Raw genomic sequence first — 21,535 nt, forward strand, 5'->3', positions numbered from 1 at the left:
AGATAAAACTGTAAGTGTTGCTCCCAATTAGCGCATCACTGACCAAGCTGTGGGTTCTCTTCACCCGTTAACGCTGGCTGAGAGACGGAGGGAGGGGGATGAGCAGGGAGGGAGAGATAGGGGAGAGAAAGAGGAGAGAAAGGGAGAAGCGATGGACATTGAGAGAGAATGGGTGAGAGTGGGAAAAAAAGAGCGAGGGAGTGAAATGGGGCTTAAGCATTCATTTTGAGTGGAGAGACAGGTCCCATTGACATTTAACAGCGTTTGTGCAACTTGGTGCGGAGGTTATGATGCAAATGAGGAGGAATTAAAAGTGGATAGAGGTTTGTCATTGATGGATTGCAGTCTGGCAGTGCTCACCACTTCCTCGTGTCCATCAGAGGCGATTACTGTGTAATTAAACCTTATTTCTGGACTCTCCGGCGCATAATTACTTGTATGGGGGGGGGGGGGGGGGGGGGGGGGATATGGAACCATCATCTAAAAGCTATGGCGGCAGAATGCGTTAGCATCAAGGTCTGTCCGTGGTCTCAGTCCAATGTCAGATCCAGCCGGCTGACAGTGCAGAAGAACAGTCACTTTTAATAAGAGGTGAAAACATATTAAACGACACAGTATGCTGATTATAGAGGAATTAGGCTTTCAAGTGCTCCAGTCCTTTGTGTTATTTGCATAATGTATTCTTTCCATCCACCTCTTCTGGAGCTTTGGGCAATTTCCTCTCACAATTTGAATCGATTGCACATTGAAGGCTACTTAAAGGGAATTATCACTTTGCATATTTTAATTGTTGTGCGGGGAGAGGTATGTTAGGTGTATCCTGTTGAGTCTGGCTCTGGCCAGGTGATTCTAGGTGTGCAGTGGTGACCAGAGTAACCCTCCAAGTTCACACATACACATACACAAACACACACACATGCACGCATGCACACACACCAATATTTGCAATGCAAATGAAGAGCACAGGAGTAAGTGCCTCTTTGATATCAACAAAATGACAACACATTGATTTAACAGCACTCCACTAATGATCTACCGGTACTCATACGATTACCATAACAATACATACATATATAACTGTTTCAATGAAACCTGAATTAACTAACATTATGTACTGTATCTATAAACCCATCCAAGGTTTGTATTGTAATGCGAAGACCTTGGACCTGCAACATATTGTTGCTAGGTAGACTCTCAGGGCCAAACTGTAATAGAATGTACATACACGCAGTAAGCTACTGGTTGTAGCTTCTCAAATCAACTTAAATCTTCATGTTTTGTTTTAAAAACAAGGTAAGAAAAAAGAACAGTGGCTGAACCGCAAATCTCACAGACCTCATAAAGCAAAGTACAATGGACAAAGGCCAAGCAGAAACTCCATTGCTCAGCAACCTGAAATCTCAGTCTGCTTTGCACAACTAATTACACTGTAGCTAGCTTCCTACGCTTACCATCAACCATATAATGATGCTTTCAAAAATGGTAGGGATAAAAGCACCTAATTTACATTCATAGTAGTCACTTTATGTGAATTCTTTGTGTGAGGTAAGGTTTTAGTGTTTTTACTTGACACTTTTCCCCAAAAAGTAAATTAATTGTTACATTTTAATGAGAGAAATGTATGACTACACTTTTGGTGCTCTGCAACATAACAGAGATATATTTTAATTGCCCACGTTGTAGGTTGAGGTTTGTTAAAAAATGTGCATTATCTACTATATACTGCATACACAGTGCATCTTGCTGTGAAGATATTCCATATTATCTGTGTTTGATATCAAATAATTTGCACTACAGGAAATGTACATTGTGTAAAAACAACGCATTTAACATTAAAGTACATTTATACAATTAAATTAACCCCTCCCCCAAAAAAGATGACAAAGATCTTAGTTTTTTTTCGAAAGTACAGCCTTGATTTAAATCTAAACTACACCCTTACAAAAAAGGGTTCCAAAAGGGTTCTTTGCGGAGGGATAGGGTTCTACCAAGAACTGTTTTGATCTGAAGAACCCCTTCTGGAACACAACATTTCTCTGTAAGGCAAAGAAGAAAGGTTCTCTGATGATTCTTCGGAAGGCAAGAAAGGAACCATATATCATATTTCCCAGCATGCTCTATTGCAGGGTGATTTTTTGAATTGTTTTAAAATTTAGCATGTACATTGATTGGTTGATACATTTTATGCTACACAAAGATTAATAACATATTTTTTTAACTAAACCAATCTGTTAGTAGTTGGACTTATTACACCTGTTAAAGAGATGGTTATTCCAGTGTAGATCATTGAGGTAGTCTCAGTATTCAATCTTCCCTACGCTGGCAGTCATTCTGAATGCAGGTTATGGGTGATACAAATTCCACTTGATGGATATCCTAACTCTGAGTGTACAAAACATTAAGAACACCTGCTCTTTCCGTGACTTAGACTGACCAGGTGAAAGCTATGATCCCTTACTGATGTCAACAGTTAAAACCACTTCAAGGGGAGGGGATTTTTAAGCCTTGAGACAATTGAGACATGGAATGTGTATGTGTGCCATTCAGTGCGTTTGAAAGGGATATGGTAGTAGGTGCCAGGTGCACCGGTTTGAGTGTGTCAAGAACTGCAACGCTGCTGGGTTTATCCCGCTCAACAGCCACCTGTGTGTATCAAGAATGGTCCATCACCCAAAGGGCATCCAGCTAACAACTGTGGGAAGCACTGGAATCAACATGGGCCAGCATCCCTTTGGAACTCTTTCGTAACCTTGTGGAGTCCATGCCCTGATGAATTAAGGCGGTTCTGAGGGCAAAAGGGGGGAGCGGGTCCAACTCATTAGTAAGAAGGTGTTCCTAATGTTTTGTACACTCAGTGCATAATGTATTGTTATAATTCATTTAAAGGCTGGCAGAACCAATCATAGAGGGAAGAACCTTTAGATTATAAAATAGTTATTGGTAGGATCCTTCAGAGGGTTCTAGGTAGAACCATATACAGGGGGTTCTTTAAAGAACCATACATATTGGGTTTTAGGTAAAGGGTTATACCTAGCACCAAAAAGGGTTCCCCTATGGGGACAAACTGAAGAACCCTATATGGTTCAACATAGCACCTCTTTTTCTAAGAGTGTAAACTCTGTACTGTTATGTTGGCATTCAACACAGTGAGATGTCATGAAAACAAGCTTCATTCTCAAGGAACACAAACTCAATTGAAGACCTTAGATCTTAAAAAATACAAAAAGAAAATATAATTTCAAGAAAACATCTTTAATGAATCAGTTGTTGTCTTTTGTACCTCAGACAGATTACATGAAAATACATTTAAGTCGACTGCAAGTATGGCAACATATTCACACATATAAACATGTATGTGGTGCATTTTGTATGTATTTATGTATATAAATATGTACAACAGAAACACGTTACACTCAGTTAAAGTTTTGTGCAAGTGTGTTTTATATATACTAATTATATATAAAATCCCACACAAACCAAATCATATTCATGTGTGCCCACGTAATATACACAATCACACAACTACAGCTCACCAAAGATTAAAGCAACGCATTGGATTATGCATCAAGAGAAACCTCGGAGAGGACCTGCAAAGTCCAACAGTTTCCTCTCGTCCACCAGAAATGTTCCCTTGCGGGGTGTTGTGTGTCTGTCTGTCGCTCGGTGTCTTGAGTGAGTGTGCATCCAGCTGTCAGACACACGCTAGACTCTACCACCATCTCCTCTGCTCAGTGCCTCTGAGGTAGACTCTACCACCATCTCCTCTGCTCAGTGCCTCTGAGGTAGACTCCAGCTCAAGGACCTGTGATTTCCTGCTCCCACCCACTTCCTTTTTTTGTTTTTCTTTTGTTCGATTTGTCAACAAATGTAGGACATTCAAAAGACACAAATGAAATACTACATGTATAATATGTAGCCAAGAGGTAGAAATGTCTCAAAGAACACTATAATAAAAATGATTGAATAGATAGCGGGGAAAATAAACAAACACAGAAACCACCAATAACATTGTTTGCCAGTTCTGGTAAACAAAGTAAAAAAGGAAGCCAAGAGAAAAGTACATAGCAACAAAACAAAGACAAGATGATTGGTTGGATAGTACAATTCAAGTGATTTGGTTGTTTCGAAAGTACTGTATATGTGAAGGAATGGGCTTTTTGTGCTCTCAAGTACATCAGTAGGTTTCAGTTTAGAGAGGGCAGACTGAATTATGGGATAGACCGCGTTGTGGTCAGTCTGTTGACAGACTGCACTGCAGTTTCCATGTGCTGTTGACGCGCTGTCACACACACACACACACACACACACACACAAACACACCTCAGCGTGTCCTTTCCTCTCCTCAGTGAGAGTGAGTGGAGAAGTGAGATTCACAGGCCTGGGCTGTGGGTCAAGGAGTAGGGAGCGAGACTCCATTTTCTATTTCCAGAACAAGCCTTCTAGTAATGAGCTTTTACACATAAAGTACAATCAGGCTGTGAGAATCAGTCTGTTGACACTGTATCATGTTTGTGAAACATTTGAACATTCCAATGAATTAAAGTTCCATGAAAGTGCATTCAGGTAATTCTTAAGTAACTCCAGAGGTAAACTAAATATGAGAGGTTGACGTGGATGTTTTGTGTTTTAAGGTTTGTTTGTGTGTAGTATATCAATAAAACATTGTACATTTCACCCGCCTACCAATATTTTATATGAGTGAAGTATAATTTGAGTCAAACTTTCAAAGGCCATGTAAGCGGTTATATTACGGTCATGTTACTTCTGTGGATCTACCCTCTTATCTACCCAAGTGAGAGAAATTGGAGAAGTGTTAAATCCTAAATAGCCGAGACATTGTGGTAGACTAGTGCAATGTGCAGTCACAGCAAGTTCCATCTAAATTCCATTGAGTGCTAAAATGGAAGAGGTATGCAAACTAGAATTGGAAATAATACCAATCACAGGAAGAGATAAACGTTACACTAGTCACAAGCTGACAAAACAAACAAAAACGTAAAGGCAAGCAACATGGTGCTGGCAATCTCAGTGCTCGGGGATTGCAAACCAGTGATTATGAACACCAAAACAAAAATACACACAAAGGAATGCTATAGTGCAGCTGTTGTACAATAATAATCCACCTACGGTACATCAACACCACCATGGTTGTGCATAGCAACAGTCACGTACAGAGAACAAAAGAAGAGCAACAAAATACATTCAAATGCAACACAATGAGCTTACGAATCACTGTTCTGTGGGTCTTTTGGAACTGACCACAGTAGGTTGACTGAACGTTTCTTAAAGGTCCAATGCAGCTGTGCATCTCAACATCAAATCGTTTCTGGGAAACATTGAAGTACCTCACTGTGATTGATTTCAAATAAAATGGTTAAAAAAAATATATATATATATAGCTTCTCAGCAATGGGCAAATTCTAAAGCAAGAATTTTGCTAGGACGTTCTGGGAGTGGTCTGAGTGTTGTGCTGTTATTGGCAGAGAGGTTTGGAACTCTCTTTCTTATTGGTCTATTAACTATTTTACCGCATGGTGATATCACCATGAATGGCCAAAACTCCATCCCACCAAAACAGGCAGAAATTTCAGGCAGTCTTTTCAAATAGCTCGTACACTAAAATGACGTTATCATCATTTTCACAATTTCCCAGTATTATTCCAACCTCATAGTGTGAAAATATATATAAAACACAGGACAATCATTTTTTGGACTGTACTGGGCCTTTAAGAGCCAGGATGAGTGTCCAATTAGTGGTATATCCACCCTGACCATGTGCTTGGGGTAATGTGTGTACATACTATACAATGAGGATGCAATTGGCCAAATACCTTAAACAATACCTAGCTCCTACCCGCAAGCCCTTGTTGAGTCTCCTTGCAGATATGACACAACTGGATAGGTGTTAGCAATATGACCGAAAATCTCCAGAGCATTCCAGAGATCAATCGTTATAGCCATAGTGTTGTGAACAATCTAATCATGTCAGATCTGTACCTGGATAAGCCAATGAGGACCTCTGGTATAAGGAACTGAAAACAGGTTTGGAATTGAGCCCTGGTGCTGAACTTTTGACCCTGGTGATGAATAAAGCTGGCTGCCTTTTCTCATTCAAACTGACTCAACTGGCTGACATATAGCAGTAATTAGCAATTGGCCATTTTGGATCTGAGGATGTCCCCGACTGCTCTGCTGCCTCCTAGATGAGTTGAAACCAACTGAGGTAGAACAGAAAGTATGTGTGATCCTGATGTTGCATTTATTCTGGGGAATACGGAATCACACACTGTGTCACGGCACCGTTCGCTTTTTTTCATTTGGTGGCGTTTCTGCTTCATCGTCAATTACAGTCATTCTATGGCTTCCTGTGATAACACAACAGCAACTGAAGTCCGTCGTTCCATCTAAAGAGTTGTTCGTTGTTGACAACATCCCCCTAACATTCGTATGAGCCACTATACGTGGTCATCAGTGCCCGCTTAAAACATCAGGGGAACAACTCTCTTGAGTCAATCAATACACAACTCAGGATCCGAAAAAACACACTTGGTGCATCGCATTTTCTAAAAACCTTCAAATGGAAACTGAACTCATCACCGAAATCTTCATTTAAGCACCTTCGGATAAGAAAAAGAGGAATCTCCACATTGACTTATTTGTCCCGTCGTCCCAGAACTAAATCTGGTTACATTCATTTTCATCTCCTCGACCGTCTCCCCTAGAAGGTTCGAGGTAAACCTAACACTGGTTCTCTAGATATTATATAAATGACTCAACTCTTGGTCTTAATACTCTCAGAGGATCGTAGTGCTTTTGTGTGGTGATGTCGTTGAGGTACTGTACAATTCACAAACACTTTCCTGAGTTTTTTTTGCAGACAGAGGACCAAAAGAGATGAAGTGCATGGATCGGGGGTCCAGATTACTGTCACCCCCTGAGGAATACTGTTGATACTTGGTGAAATGGCAGGAGAAAATGGCAACTGCCACTCTAATTTTAATTTTGCTGTTGAAGTTTAAAGCTCATAATATCAGCACATGCCATTAATGTAGATTGTGAGGCAAACAAAATCATAATACATAAAAAAAGAAATTAGAATTAAGAAAGCACCACTACAGGCACTTGGTTATCCAATTACATTTTAGGGGACAACAACAAATGTATATATACACACAGGGTCCTCCTCTGTCTCTTCTCCAGTTGACCCCTTCTTAATGTGTATAACTATGCCTGACTTTAGCAGCGTCAAGCATCCTAATGAAATCTCTGCTCGTTACCTGCAAAACCATCAGGTATCTCTCCAACCAAGTCTCTTGATGTTTCTCCACCTCTGGGGTCAGGTCTCACACGTGGGGGGTTACGTCGCCCCTCTTGTGTGCCTTCCTCTCTGGTTAGCACCACAGCCAGGTCAAAGAATTCCCAACGCCTCTTTCTTGAGGACTTTCCCCCCCGAGGTTCACTGACCGCACCCAAACATTTTGTTCCACTCGGTGTACGTGTCGATCTCCTTCTGCGATATACTGGGCTGGAATTTGCAAAAAACACTGTCAAAGTCCTGGTAGGTGAGGGGTCGCATCTGGCCCGTGGGCATGATGCTCACCGAGAGGTCCAGGCCTTGGGAAGAGGTGTGCAGCATGCCCACCAGGGCCTCCTGGCACAGCCTTGCCACGTCCAGGCCGGAGAAGCCCTCGGTGCGCTGGACCAGCAGCACCAGCTCCTCCTCACTGAGGCAGTACTTGCGCTGGGACTGGGACAGCAGCTGGCTCAGCATGTGGTGGCGGGACGAACCGTCTGGCAGCGGCACCAGGACCCGCCGGCCAAAGTACCGTCGCAGCCCCTCGTCCATGTCCTGGGGCTTGCTGGTGGAGCAGACCACCAGGACGTGGTTGTTGGAGTCATCGGCCGGCCCCAGGAGCAGCGCATCAAGCTGGGCCAGGAGCTCGGCCTTAAGCCGGTGAACGGGGCTCTCGTTGCTCAGCTGGGCTGACAGCAGCATGTCCACGTCGCTGATGAACAGCACTGAGGGCTGGCGGCAGCGCGCCACCAAGAAGGAGGCCCGCAGGATCTTGTCACCCTCTGCCAGCCACTTGGTGGCCAAGGTGGAGCCTTTGAGCTGCAGGAAGGGTGCCCCCAGCTGGCTTGCCATACAGCGGCCCAGCAACGTCCGGCCCGTCCCTCTGGGGCCGAACAGTAGAACGCACCTCGGGGCTGAACCTAGGCCGCTGAACATGTCCGGACGTAGCATGGGCCAGAGAACCTCCTCCTTCAGAGTGGCCTTGGCCAGCTCCAGGCCTGCAATGTCATTCCAGTCCACTGGGGGTCCCTGCTGCAGGATCTCAGAGGTCACCATGTCCAGGAGGTGGGGGTCGCTGCTCTTCAGCTGCTCCTCAGCAGGCCGGGAGGATGAGGTCGCCCCCGTCAGGGAGAGGTGGGAGAGGTGCAGGCGGTGCTCGTCCCCTTGGTCGCTCAGGGAGGGAGAGGTGAAGCTGCCCAGGGAGTCAGCTGAGCGCGAGCCACCCCGAGTGGAGGCATAGGACGGAGGGGTGAGTGCTCCACCCGCAGACTGCTCAGAGGCCATGGGCTGCTTTTGGGTATGAAACGGCAAAGATGACTTGTCAGCGTTCCTGTCAAAACTGTTCCCTCCGCCCGCATTTGAGATGCTGCTGTCCGGTACCCTGTACATGGGGCTCTCTGCGGAGCTGCGCGCCTGGCCGTAGACAAAATTTCCATAAGTGGAGTCCATCTCTCCTTGCCCTGTCATGTAGAAGGCTTTTCTCTTCAGAGAGTTGGACGAGCTGCCGTTCAGAGGCGTGGGCGCGATGGGGCCAAGGTTGTGCGACTGGTAGGGGTACCCGGGGAGCGTAGAGGAGGGGGGCAGGGGGGTGGGAGCGGCGATCCCTGACGGTAGGTAGGAGGATGGGGGGGGGGCTCCCCCGGGGCTGTAGCCTGGCCCCACAGCGTTCTGGGAGGGGTACCCGGCATGGGGGTAATTGTAGCCCGAGAGGTTGGAGGATCCTCCATTGTAGGGCGGGACCAGGGAGGTGTGGGGGGGTGGAGGAGGGGGCTGCAAGAGGCCGGAGCTGTGCAGCGGGGAGGTGGTGACCTGGGAGCTGTAGCCCAGGTAGGAGCCACTGTAGCTGGGGCCGTATTCCTGAGAGGAGCCTGCAGAAGAGTGGAGGGCCGTGACGATGTGACTACCACAGCTGCTGCTGGAGTAACCAGGCTCTGTCAGGCCGCTGGAGGCCAAGCCCGGGGATGGCGAGCTGCACATACCAGCCACCTCCGCCGCCACCCCTCCTTTCCTCATGGACATCCCCTCGGGGACGCAGTATACCCCCTCCTGCCAGGCCTCGCCCTCCCCCTTCCTGCCATTCATCCCGGCTTCGGCGTAGGAGTTCAGCAGGGCCCTCTCACTGGGCATCTCCAGGATGCCAGAGTACTTCTCAGCGTACTTCTTGAGCAGGTTGGAGGCGGTGAGCGCAGAGATGTCGTCGTTGGCCCAGGCGTACTGGTAGGTGCTGCCGCCGCGCTGCAGGTGGCCCCGGTAAGCCTCGGCCTTGTGGGCCGGCGAGCGCGTGGTGGAGGTGATGTCAAAGTGCTGCTCCGCCCACTGTGCGTGCTCTGGGGTCCACTGCATCTTTAGGCCTGCAACGGCAAGAGCATAGAGACAGACAGGACAGTTAGGTTGGTCTTATTTATAAGACAAGGTACAGCCACTCAAAATTCAGCATCTCTTCACTTAGGCTCTCTGTCAATTGGTCTTCGTTATGCTGTCAACAGATTGATTTTAATGGCTGTGATGTGATGACAGTTTATTGGGTGTGATCAAACACTGTCATGCTTATGATAGTACGCACTGTATTTTGCTTAATCATGGAGATTCACTGCTGCCATTTCTTCAATATAAAATCGAGAAAACAACTCATGAATATGTATATGAATCTGAGCTCGGAGGTTATACAGTGGGTCATTTATGAGGTTATACAGTGGGTCATTTATGACACGATTCACACATCATGATCAATAATTAACATCCACAATGACTAATGTACTACTGAGCAAAATGTGTTCTAGTTTAATGAAATTTTACATTATTGAATAATAATTACTGTGAATAATAATTTTATATTTGACGTCCATCAGTTTCATTTAGTGAATGGCTTAAAGATGCAATAAGTCACTTTTTGGGGCGACCCAACCAAATTCACATAGAAATGTGTTTTATAGATCTGCCATTCTCATTGAACGCAAGTCTAAGAAGCGGTAGATCTGTTTTATGTGCGCTATTTTCATGCTTTCTGTTCTTAAGCTTAGTTTTTGTGTCTTTTACTTTCGGTTTTGTACACCAGCTTCAAACAGCTAAAAATACAATATTTTGGTTATAGAAAATATATTACACAGCGGTTTAGATGGTACAATGATTCTCTATACTATACTTGCTTGTTTGGTCAAATAAACTGAAATTAACCCTAACCCTAACTGTTCGAATTTTTGCAGCCAGGAAACGGCAGAGCGATTTCTGCAAAGTGCATCTTTAAAATAAATGTAAAATAATATATTCATGAAAATGACTAACTTACGAAAATTCTTGACATTTAAGTCGCCTGATTATTTTCGCCTCTCGCATTTCTTGTTTCTTGGAACACGGATGGTAAATTTGACACGAGTAATGACAGATCACATGAAGGACACTGCCTCTCTGCCTTGGGACCGGGCTGGCCGCTACCAGGTTAGGACAAAATAATGCACCCTGCACAGAACAATATGACACAGACATGGCAGGTCACTCCATAATCCCTCTCTCATCTCAGGCGGCCGGAGATGGTTTCAGAACGCGCCTCGCCTAGTGCAGCAAAGCAATCTCCCCCCGCCGGCAGTGTTCTGCTGCTTTCATCAATACACACACACACACACACCAGAGCCACAGCTGGCTATGAATTACAACACCCTGTGTATGAGGCCTCCGCCATACACCGCACAGTGCCGGACTGCACCTCCACCCTGTCACCTCTCTCTCTGCCTTTCCATCTCCATTCGTCTCCTACCTTTCTCTTTCCCTTTCTCTCTTGCTCCTTTTCCCTGTCCACCCTCTCTCATTACCCCCTCCCATCTTTGTCCTCATCCCTTCCCCCCCCCCCCCCGCCTCTGGCTCGTTCGCTCCGTCTCACACACACTTCAGTCACCTAGCTCCCTTTGTTGCCTCTGAGGCTCAAGAGCCACTATTTTATATAATCCCCAAAGACTATCTGCAAATACTAACACACGCACGCACACACGCACATACACACACTCACACATACATGCACACGCACACACACACAGTCATCTCACTATCAAAGCATGGTGCTATCAAAGGCCAGACCCACATCGTCGTAGGAGCCTCCTCTCAGATCGGACTCTGTTTGATTTGATTTAACACACAGCGGATTATGAGGATCATTTATGACCATCCTCTGTCCTTTCTTCAGTCTCAGTAGCATGTCTTTACGAATCCACTGTTGGAGGCCCTTTAAGCACTGCATGTCTTACAATTACCGTACCACCGACGTACCTCTTGGGGGGTTTTTTATAAGTGGAACTGGCGTGAACACACACATACACATTCACTAACACACATATTCACAAACACACTTCTCCAGTAGGTTCGGCGTGTCAGCGTAGCATGGTGTTTGTTTGGTAATAGAGCGGGGGAATTCCCCAGACTCCTCTCTGATTCTCTCTCCCAGACGTCTCACCAGACACCAGCAGCTAATTAGCAGGATGACGATGTGCTAATTGTGTTCATTTACAAGGTTTAAGCCGAGGGGAGTCTTGCCGGGGCTGGCACGCATGTCACGCTCCTTTATGTAATGACTATATGAAACTCGACGGAGAGAAAGGGCTTGGAAATACTTCAACCTGGATCAAATTGTTCAATAAACAGCAATCAGCTAAAAGAATGGAACAGCGGGGTGTGTTTCATGACGTGACGTTTCATTGACAATTGTTTCTGAAAAATAACTGCTGCATGATGGGAATAATTGTTGCTATTGAGAATTACTCACATACCATCCGTATTCTTTTCTTGTTTTGGTAAAACAATTCTATTTCGGCACAGTAAAACGCGTTTGAATATACAACTAGAAAGTTTACTCAACGTATATTTTGGGCTTAGAGGTTAGACACAGAAGTGAACTAACTGCCTAAAATTCTAAAAAAGTTGAAGTTTAGGTAAGGATGGGAGTTAACACCAAAAGGGTATTCATTTGCCAATGCAGCTCTTTTGAGAACTCTAAAACATAATACATACGCATTTAAATAAATTGACATTTAAAAAATATAAAAAAAAGCATCAGCAGCAAATGTTCTAAACTCTGTGATTTTCTGGTTCAGAAGAATATTTGTCACGGTTAGCTAATGGAGAACGTTATGTCTAGTACCCAGCAAGACATTACACCCGATAGCTATGTGGGGGGTTATTACAGTAATTCTCACGTCCTCTACACTAATTGTGAGGTTCAAAAACCTCCCTATTACCCCATTATACGATAGCTGCAATATTTGTCCAAAGTTCTAAAATACTTCGATGGCATTTCAATTTTGGGGCTAAATGTCATTTATTGGAAGAATGACCATTTCAATTGGAGATAGCAGAGTATTAAGTAGTTCAGAGGTTATGGTAGCAACAGTTTGGGAGAGAAAAATACCCTTCTAACACCACGGTCTCTATACTCTCTTAAAAATATTGTATCTCTCTTCAATATTTCAACACAACAGTATATCTTCTTGTATCTCTCTCACAATACCCTGGTCTTCCCCAACAACATCTCTATCTCTCTCTTCACAGCAGCATGCTAGGTAGTCTCTCTCTCTCTCTTCACAGCAGCATGCTAGGTAGTCTCTCTCCTCACAGTGTTATTATTAACTAGAGATGCCTCCCTCCCTCCTCCCTGCCTGTGTTGCAGAATTCACAGTCTGACTCCTAGTACTGTGTACCGGGCCTTGCTCTGGGGACCACGGTTCAGCTGCCAGCATGTCAATGGAGAGAAACACACAGGAGGGAGGGAGGGAAAGAGAGGGAGGATGAGAGAGGGGGAGAGGGACAAAGGGAGAGAGAGAAGCTATAGGGGAAATAGAGGGTGAGAGAGAGGGTATGCAGTGCCAGTCTGGCAACCTGGCAAGAAAACAACAGATACAAGCACACACACACACACAGATAAACACACACACACACACAACCTTCTACGCGGCAAAAAAAAAATGCATCTTCCAAATCTTCCAAATTCCAGCCCACTTAAACAACCCCCTAACCTCCCTTTTATCACTGTAATATTAACATAGAAAACCTCAATCACTCCTATCTTATTTAAATCCATTTAGAAAACATGGAATCTTTATAATTCCATCCTCAATAAAGCCAACACTTCTAAGAGACGTGTCAGGCTCCATCAGTGCCTTCATCTCTCCAATCAGGGGGTTAATGTAAAGCCACAGTATGCATCTCAATGGTATCCTATTCCCTACATAGTGCACTACTTTTGACCATAGCCCTATAGGCCCTGGTCCAGAATATAGGGAATAGGGTGCCATTTAAGACGCATGCACAGTGATTACCTCCACTACGCAAATGAGGGCCAAATGATAACTTGCACTATTTAAATCAGGTAACACTGATTACTCTCCCGTTATTCAGATGAGGGCATATGAGTTTGAACTCAAGGCTTTGAACCTCATGCACTTCCACAAACACATGGAATAAGGCCCTGAGACTGGCACTTGAATTGTACATTGTAGTCTATGCGATGGTTAAAACATGGAATACACACATCTCTAATCTTATAAAAACTATTATTCCTCTCGAATTGAAAACATTCTAAATATCAACATCTAACGCAAGATTGAATTTGGATCACCATGAATGACCATGTAGCAAAATTGTCAAGAGCAACTAGACGTTGATCACAAACTATGTGTTTGTATGTGTGTGTGTGTGTGTGTGCGCGCGCGTGCTCTCAGAGAGAGTGAGATTGTGTGAGTCTGGCCGAGCATTAACGCACTCAGCTGCAACAACATCCAAAAACATTTGGATGCGTCCTAAGAGCATCAAGGCATGTCCGTGTCTTTTCTGTCCGTCATATAGAAGGTCTAATCAAACTCGTTTCTGCTTCTGGACATTGGCATCAACACGGCTGCATATTAGAAAGGTGTGTGTGTGTGTGTGTGTGTGTGTGTGTGTGTGTGTGTGTGTGTGTGTGTATGTGTGGGGTAAACAGCTCTTCAGAAAGCACTAATGAGCTCTTTGAAGTCCGTCTGCTGTGTGATTCTGCACAGAGAGTGTTTGAGCGGACTACCTATTTCAGCCCTGTCATAATTAAGATCCGTGCGTTTACAGAGACAGACCTGTGAACAAACCCACATCAAAGATCCTTCTCTTTCGACGAGTCATCTCGCATTATGCACGCAAAACAAGTTATGCCGCAATATATTCAGAACATGTTCAGCAGCGGATTTTGAAATGAAATGTGTGAAAGACTGCATTTGTGGCAGCAACTGATTGACAAGTGATCTAACTTCATCAAACGAGAATAAGAGACCAATTCAATTTCACGAGGAAATGGTCAAAGCAATTACTGATATCCTCGTCAGATAGAGCAGAGGGCATCATTTAACCTCGAATTCAGTGAGATATTGTGTGTGTAATGTGCGTGCGTGTGTGTGTGTGTGTGTGTGTGTGCGTGCATGCCGGGGTATGTGTGTCACCTTGTTAATGAGGCTGCCACATTGACACTGTTACTAAGCCAGTGGCAATGGCGTATTGGCACACACTACCTGCCGTGTAAAATAATGTGATTAAGCCCTCTAAAATGCAATTAATTAAGTAATTAGTCGTGAATGAGTGTCAGACACTGCAATCAAAATTGCTTCAGTGTTTTGGTTAATTGATTGAACCTCTGCACTTACAAATACTGATGTCAGGTCCCTAAGCTAAGAAGTTACAGTTTGACTCTTAGTGTATGACCCAGCTATAACATTGCATCAATGTTGTCATCTGGATTCATAAACGCTTGTGTACTTCTAATGAAGGTAACTATTTTGTGGTGGCCCACTAATACTTATAGTCCTGTTCAGAAATGTGGGTAGCTGTATACAATAGATTGTCAGGCAAAAAACTCCACTTAGAATCAAGCTGCCTGTTATAAAGCTTGAAACAGAAGAGAAAGCGAGGACTTGCGAGTCTTGGGTTCAACCTCAAAGACAACAGAACAAATGAAGTTATATTTGAAGTATTTGTCTCTCTGTTGGTATGTAAATGCAGATTTAAAAAGGTACTTTGTGTCTGAGAAGATGGAGCTGAAATGCCCTGCGTGAAAGTTTCAATTCCAATGTCTGAGGATTAGATTATTTCATCCCAAAAATATTATCTGTCACTCCACAGATCCCTTCCAAAACAGAAATATATATAAAACAAAATGAAAATAAAATAACTTGAACCCAAAGCCTGTCAAATTAGTTACGAACCCCCACAGACCAAGCAAAGACCAAACACCCCCCCCCCCCCCCATTTCTTCTGAAACTGTAAAGATAAACAAAAACCAAGAGTTGCAGTCTTTGAAGCCCAACCGCTGTTCAGTGGCTTACCATGACAACAACTCGACTGAGGGAAAACAACAACCAAAACGGAGCAAGTTAATAAAAGAGCAGACAGCAAGCAGTGACTTTCCACTTTCAATACAGACACAAAAGATAAGCTGTCATCAATGAAAATGAGATTTTATATTAAAAAAACATATAAACCAACTGGAATTCAGGAAATTCAGAGTGACAGGTAATATTAGGAAATCCGGCAGATATCCTTGAAATATTCTCTAGTAATTTGGTGATCCCTCATCCCTACTAATAATACAGTACTTGGACCAAGTTTTCTCCCTCATATATGGATTTGCTCTACAAACTATAACCCGCCAGCTTTCAGGGATAGTTAAAGTGATAGTTCACTCTCCAGTAAAAGTTTGCCAGATGTTTCAGACCTTAAAAGTGATCTAATGTTACGAAGAGTCCATGTCCCATGACAATACAGACACTTTTGATTACTCCATTGAGCACTAACAAATCTACCTAGGCAAATATAGTGACACTTTCCCCTGAGCTGCATAATAAATTGACACTGGATAAATTGCCTTTCACTAGACCCACTATCAGAGCTCTGGGTTAAACGGAGAGCGCAGTTAAACAAATGCTCCGGATGAAGGAAATTGTGCATGGCTTCACGTGTCAGTCAGGGGGGAAATTGAGAGATATTCAGAGTGAGCTCTAAGCCGCGGCGGCGACGCTAACGCCCTAGCGCCTCGCCATTCATCTTTAATGCAGTCGGGCCCGTCATTCAGACAGTCCATTTCCTGTGACTGGCGCACCGTGCCTAATCACCCGGTTATACCCACGATGGCATTCTCAAAGACACAGCACACACATACATAAACACACACCGGGCCTGTAGCACCCTGAGACAAGACACCGGATCATTTTAATACAGCGTTAACAGCGACAACGCCTTCCACCGCTGTTAGCCAACATAATCTTACGCCTCCCTCATCTCCAACACACACCACACACACGAACACACACAAACTGCAATCCTGCAGATTCATCTTAACAAGCATGGACATGTCCTAATACGTCCCCAGTATGTGCTGACATTCTCAGGACGGTAGAAAACAGTAAGCCACTGCTGAGGGACCTCATCTACATATATTCTAAACCTGTTAGAGGTGATGGGATCCTTCTGGTGGCGTAGTCCAGGACTTTGTTCCAAATGGCACCCTATTCCCTATACAGTGCACTACTTTCCACCAGTGCCATATGGGCCCTGGTCAAACGTAGTGCACTTTATAGGTAATAAGGTACCATTTGGGAGGGGCCCAAGATCTCCTTTCTTTGGGGGGCCTGCGGGGTTAACACAGGGCTAGGTGGTATTGATACACCCCAGACGCCTGGATCTATACCGGCGGTGCCACCACGACTTTGTTTACCTGTTTGTTAAGTAATTAAAATAGATTTCAGACTGAAGGCCATAATCCTTTTAAAACCACATTGATTGGACGACCGGCAGAGGAGAGTCATTGTGTCATTTAGTTCAACGTTTATTTTTTTTTAACACAGGTGGAGTATGTGTGTGCACACATCCGTGCCTACATGTCTATGTGCACTGTGTGTGCCTCGTGAAATCGAAACTTGGAAAAGTCCTCGACGTGGAGGACGTCATTAAGGGACTGTGGACTAAGAGGGGGTGTAGTAGAAAGACAGAGAGGCCCACCCACAGATAATGGAGGGAAGCCTCTCACCTCGTCTAAAGCTGTCTGTCTGCGTAAATAAAATGAGATAATTATTGAGTGAACAAGCGGCGAGACACTGAACGTTGCGAGGCGCACTCTTTTTTTTAACCGTTGCGGTCGGTAAATCAACGCAAACAGGTTGCTTTCAGACATTAAGTGCCTGCTAAGCACAGTAGATGCATCATATTTCAAGAGCGCTGCATTTGTGTGGGTGAGGAGGCAGGGAAATGGAGTGTGATGGTTATCCATTACCTTACACGGTGTTGGACGATGATCATTTTCAAGTGACTCATTTCTGGAAGTACCATCTATTGGGTGCTTGGGGAGAGAAGACTTTGATAGGTCATCCAGAAGAACTATTCATGGGGTCGTTACCGCGGCAGCACAAAGAGACACTAGAAGAGAAAGGCTCTTTCCCCGCTCATTATTCTAATGTTGTAGTCAGAGAATAATCCACACGACGACGCGTACAAACACAACGAAATCACAGAACAGGGCATTAGATTCATGGCCCGTAGGTACTAAATGAGATAGAATATCAACATATGCATACATCCCATGGTCAAATCAAATCAAATGTATTTGTCCAAAACGCAATTTACAGCAGGTATAAAAGGTGCGCCGAAATGCTTATGTCCTAGCTCCCTCAACAATACAGTACATTAACCAGTGATTAATAATAACAATGCAGTACATTAACCAGTGATTAATAATAACAATGCAGTACATTAACCAGTGATTAATAATAACAATGTAGTACATTAACCAGTGATTAATAATAACAATGTAGTACATTAACCAGTGATTAATAATAACAATGCAGTACATTAACCAGTGATTAATAATAACGCAGTACATTAACCAGTGATTAATAATAACAATGCAGTACATTAACCAGTGATTAATAATAACAATGCAGTACATTAACCAGTGATTAATAATAACAATGCAGTACATTAACCAGTGATTAATAATAACAATGCAGTACATTAACCAGTGATTAATAATAACGCAGTACATTAACCAGTGATTAATAATAACAATGCAGTACATTAACCAGTGATTAATAATAACAATGCAGTACATTAACCAGTGATTAATAATAACAATGCAGTACATTAACCAGTGATTAATAATAACAATGCAGTACATTAACCAGTGATTAATAATAACAATGCAGTACATTAACTAGTGATTAATAATAACAATGCAGTACATTAACCAGTGATTAATAATAACAATGTAGTACATTAACCAGTGATTAATAATAACAATGCAGTACATTAACCAGTGATTAATAATAACGCAGTACATTAACCAGTGATTAATAATAACAATGCAGTACATTAACCAGTGATTAATAATAACAATGCAGTACATTAACCAGTGATTAATAATAACGCAGTACATTAACCAGTGATTAATAATAACAATGCAGTACATTAACCAGTGATTAATAATAACGCAGTACATTAACCAGTGATTAATAATAACAATGCAGTACATTAACCAGTGATTAATAATAACAATGCAGTACATTAACCAGTGATTAATAATAACAATGCAGTATATTAACCAGTGATTAATAATAACAATGCAGTACATTAACCAGTGATTAATAATAACAATGCAGTACATTAACCAGTGATTAATAATAACAATGCAGTACATTAACCAGTGATTAATAATAACAATGCAGTACATTAACCAGTGATTAATAATAACAATGCAGTACATTAACCAGTGATTAATAATAACGCAGTACATTAACCAGTGATTAATAATAACAATGCAGTACATTAACTAGTGATTAATAATAACAATACAGTACATTAACCAGTGATTAATAATAACAATGCAGTACATTAACTAGTGATTAATAATAACAATGCAGTACATTAACCAGTGATTAATAATAACAATGCAGTACATTAACCAGTGATTAATAATAACAATGCAGTACATTAACCAGTGATTAATAATAACGCAGTACATTAACCAGTGATTAATAATAACAATGCAGTACATTAACCAGTGATTAATAATAACGCAGTACATTAACCAGTGATTAATAATAACGCAGTACATTAACCAGTGATTAATAATAACGCAGTACATTAACCAGTGATTAATAATAACAATGCAGTACATTAACCAGTGATTAATAATAACAATGCAGTACATTAACCAGTGATTAATAATAACAATGTAGTACATTAACCAGTGATTAATAATAACAATGCAGTACATTAACCAGTGATTAATAATAACAATGCAGTACATTAACCAGTGATTAATAATAACAATGCAGTACATTAACCAGTGATTAATAATAACAATGCAGTACATTAACTAGTGATTAATAATAACAATGTAGTACATTAACCAGTGATTAATAATAACAATGCAGTACATTAACCAGTGATTAATAATAACAATACAGTACATTAACCAGTGATTAATAATAACAATGCAGCACATTAACCAGTGATTAATAATAACAATGCAGTACATTAACCAGTGATTAATAATAACAATGCAGTACATTAACCAGTGATTAATAATAACAATGTAGTACATTAACCAGTGATTAATAATAACAATGCAGTACATTAACCAGTGATTAATAATAACAATGCAGTACATTAACCAGTGATTAATAATAACAATGTAGTACATTAACCAGTGATTAATAATAACAATACAGTACATTAACCAGTGATTAATAATAACAATGTAGTACATTAACCAGTGATTAATAATAACAATGCAGTACATTAACCAGTGATTAATAATAACAATGCAGTACATTAACCAGTGATTAATAATAACAATGCAGTACATTAACCAGTGATTAATAATAACAATGCAGTACATTAACCAGTGATTAATAATAACAATGCAGTACATTAACCAGTGATTAATAATAACAATGCAGTACATTAACCAGTGATTAATAATAACAATGCAGTACATTAACCAGTGATTAATAATAACAATGCAGTACATTAACCAGTGATTAATAATAACAATGCAGTACATTAACCAGTGACATTGAGTCCAAAATAGCAGAAGTAATAGAAGAGGTAGTTGCATAGTAATAATAGAATAGATTTACACTGTATTTACTAATATAAAGTGGGTAGTGAGATCAATAGCATTTAAAAGAACAGCAGCGTTGACTGTGTGTGTGTGTGTGTGTGTGCGTGTGACTTCTGTGTGTGTGTGTGTGTGTGTGTGTGTGTGTGTGTGTGTGTGTGTGTGTGTGTGTGTGTGTGTGTGTGTGTGTGTGTGTGTGTTTATGGGTGTTTTTGTGTATGTGTTTGTGAGTAAGGGTTGGATATGTGGGTAGTCAGTGCAAATAATTTCGATGTTCCATATATAAGTCTCTCCGGTGCAAATAGTCTCTAAGGTGCAGGTCTGTGTAGGGAGACAGCTAGGTTGAGTTTTTCAGCAGTCTGATGGCCTGGTGGTGGAAGCTGTCTTGGAGCCTGTTGGTTTGGGAACCGATATTCCGATACCGCTTGCCAGATGGTAACAGAGTGAAAAGTCTGTGGCTCGGGTGACTGGAGTCCTTGATCATCTTTTGGGCCTTCCTCGGGCAACGCCTGGTGTAGATGTCCTGGAAGGCAGGAAGGTCGCCCCCAGGGATGTAGTAGGTCCTCTGTAGGGCCTTCTGGTTTTTGGCGAAGCAGTTGCCGTGCCAGGCTGTTGATTGTGCAGCTGTAGAAGTTCATTAGGATCCGAGGGCCCATGCTACATTTCTTCAGGCGCCTATGGTGGTAGTGTAATTGGACCATGTCAGGTTCTCTGAGGAACTTGAAGCTTTTGACCCTCTCCACTGCAGCCATGTCGATGACAATAGGGGCGTGCTCTGCTTCCTGTAGTCCACGATCAGCTCCTTGGTTTGGCTGACGCTGAGGGAGAGGCTGTTGCTCTGTCACCACAGTGCCAGGGCTCTAACCTCCTCCCTGTAGGTAGTCACTTCGACGATGAGGCAATGAACAGCATTCTCACATAGGTGCTCCTCTTGTCCAGGTGGGATAGGGTAGTGTGTAGCACAATGGCGATTGCATCATCTGTGGATCTGTTAGGGCGGTATGCAAACTGGAGTGGGTCCAGGGTGTCAGGTAAGGTGGAGCTGATATGGTCCTCGACCAGCCTCTCGAAGCACTTCATGATGACAGAAGTGAGTGCTACAGGGTTTTAGCAGTTGATGTTATTCT

General features: G+C 42.7%; 1 pseudogene; it reads right to left on the reverse strand.

The window, feature by feature from the left end:
* Positions 1 to 3,233: 3,233 nt before the first annotated feature.
* The window catches only part of LOC129859671 (fidgetin-like), a 37,241-nt pseudogene continuing 18,939 nt past the window's right edge, over positions 3,234 to 21,535 (reverse strand).

Source organism: Salvelinus fontinalis, chromosome 7 (genome assembly GCF_029448725.1).
Source record: "Salvelinus fontinalis isolate EN_2023a chromosome 7, ASM2944872v1, whole genome shotgun sequence".
Taxonomy (NCBI): domain Eukaryota; kingdom Metazoa; phylum Chordata; class Actinopteri; order Salmoniformes; family Salmonidae; genus Salvelinus; species Salvelinus fontinalis.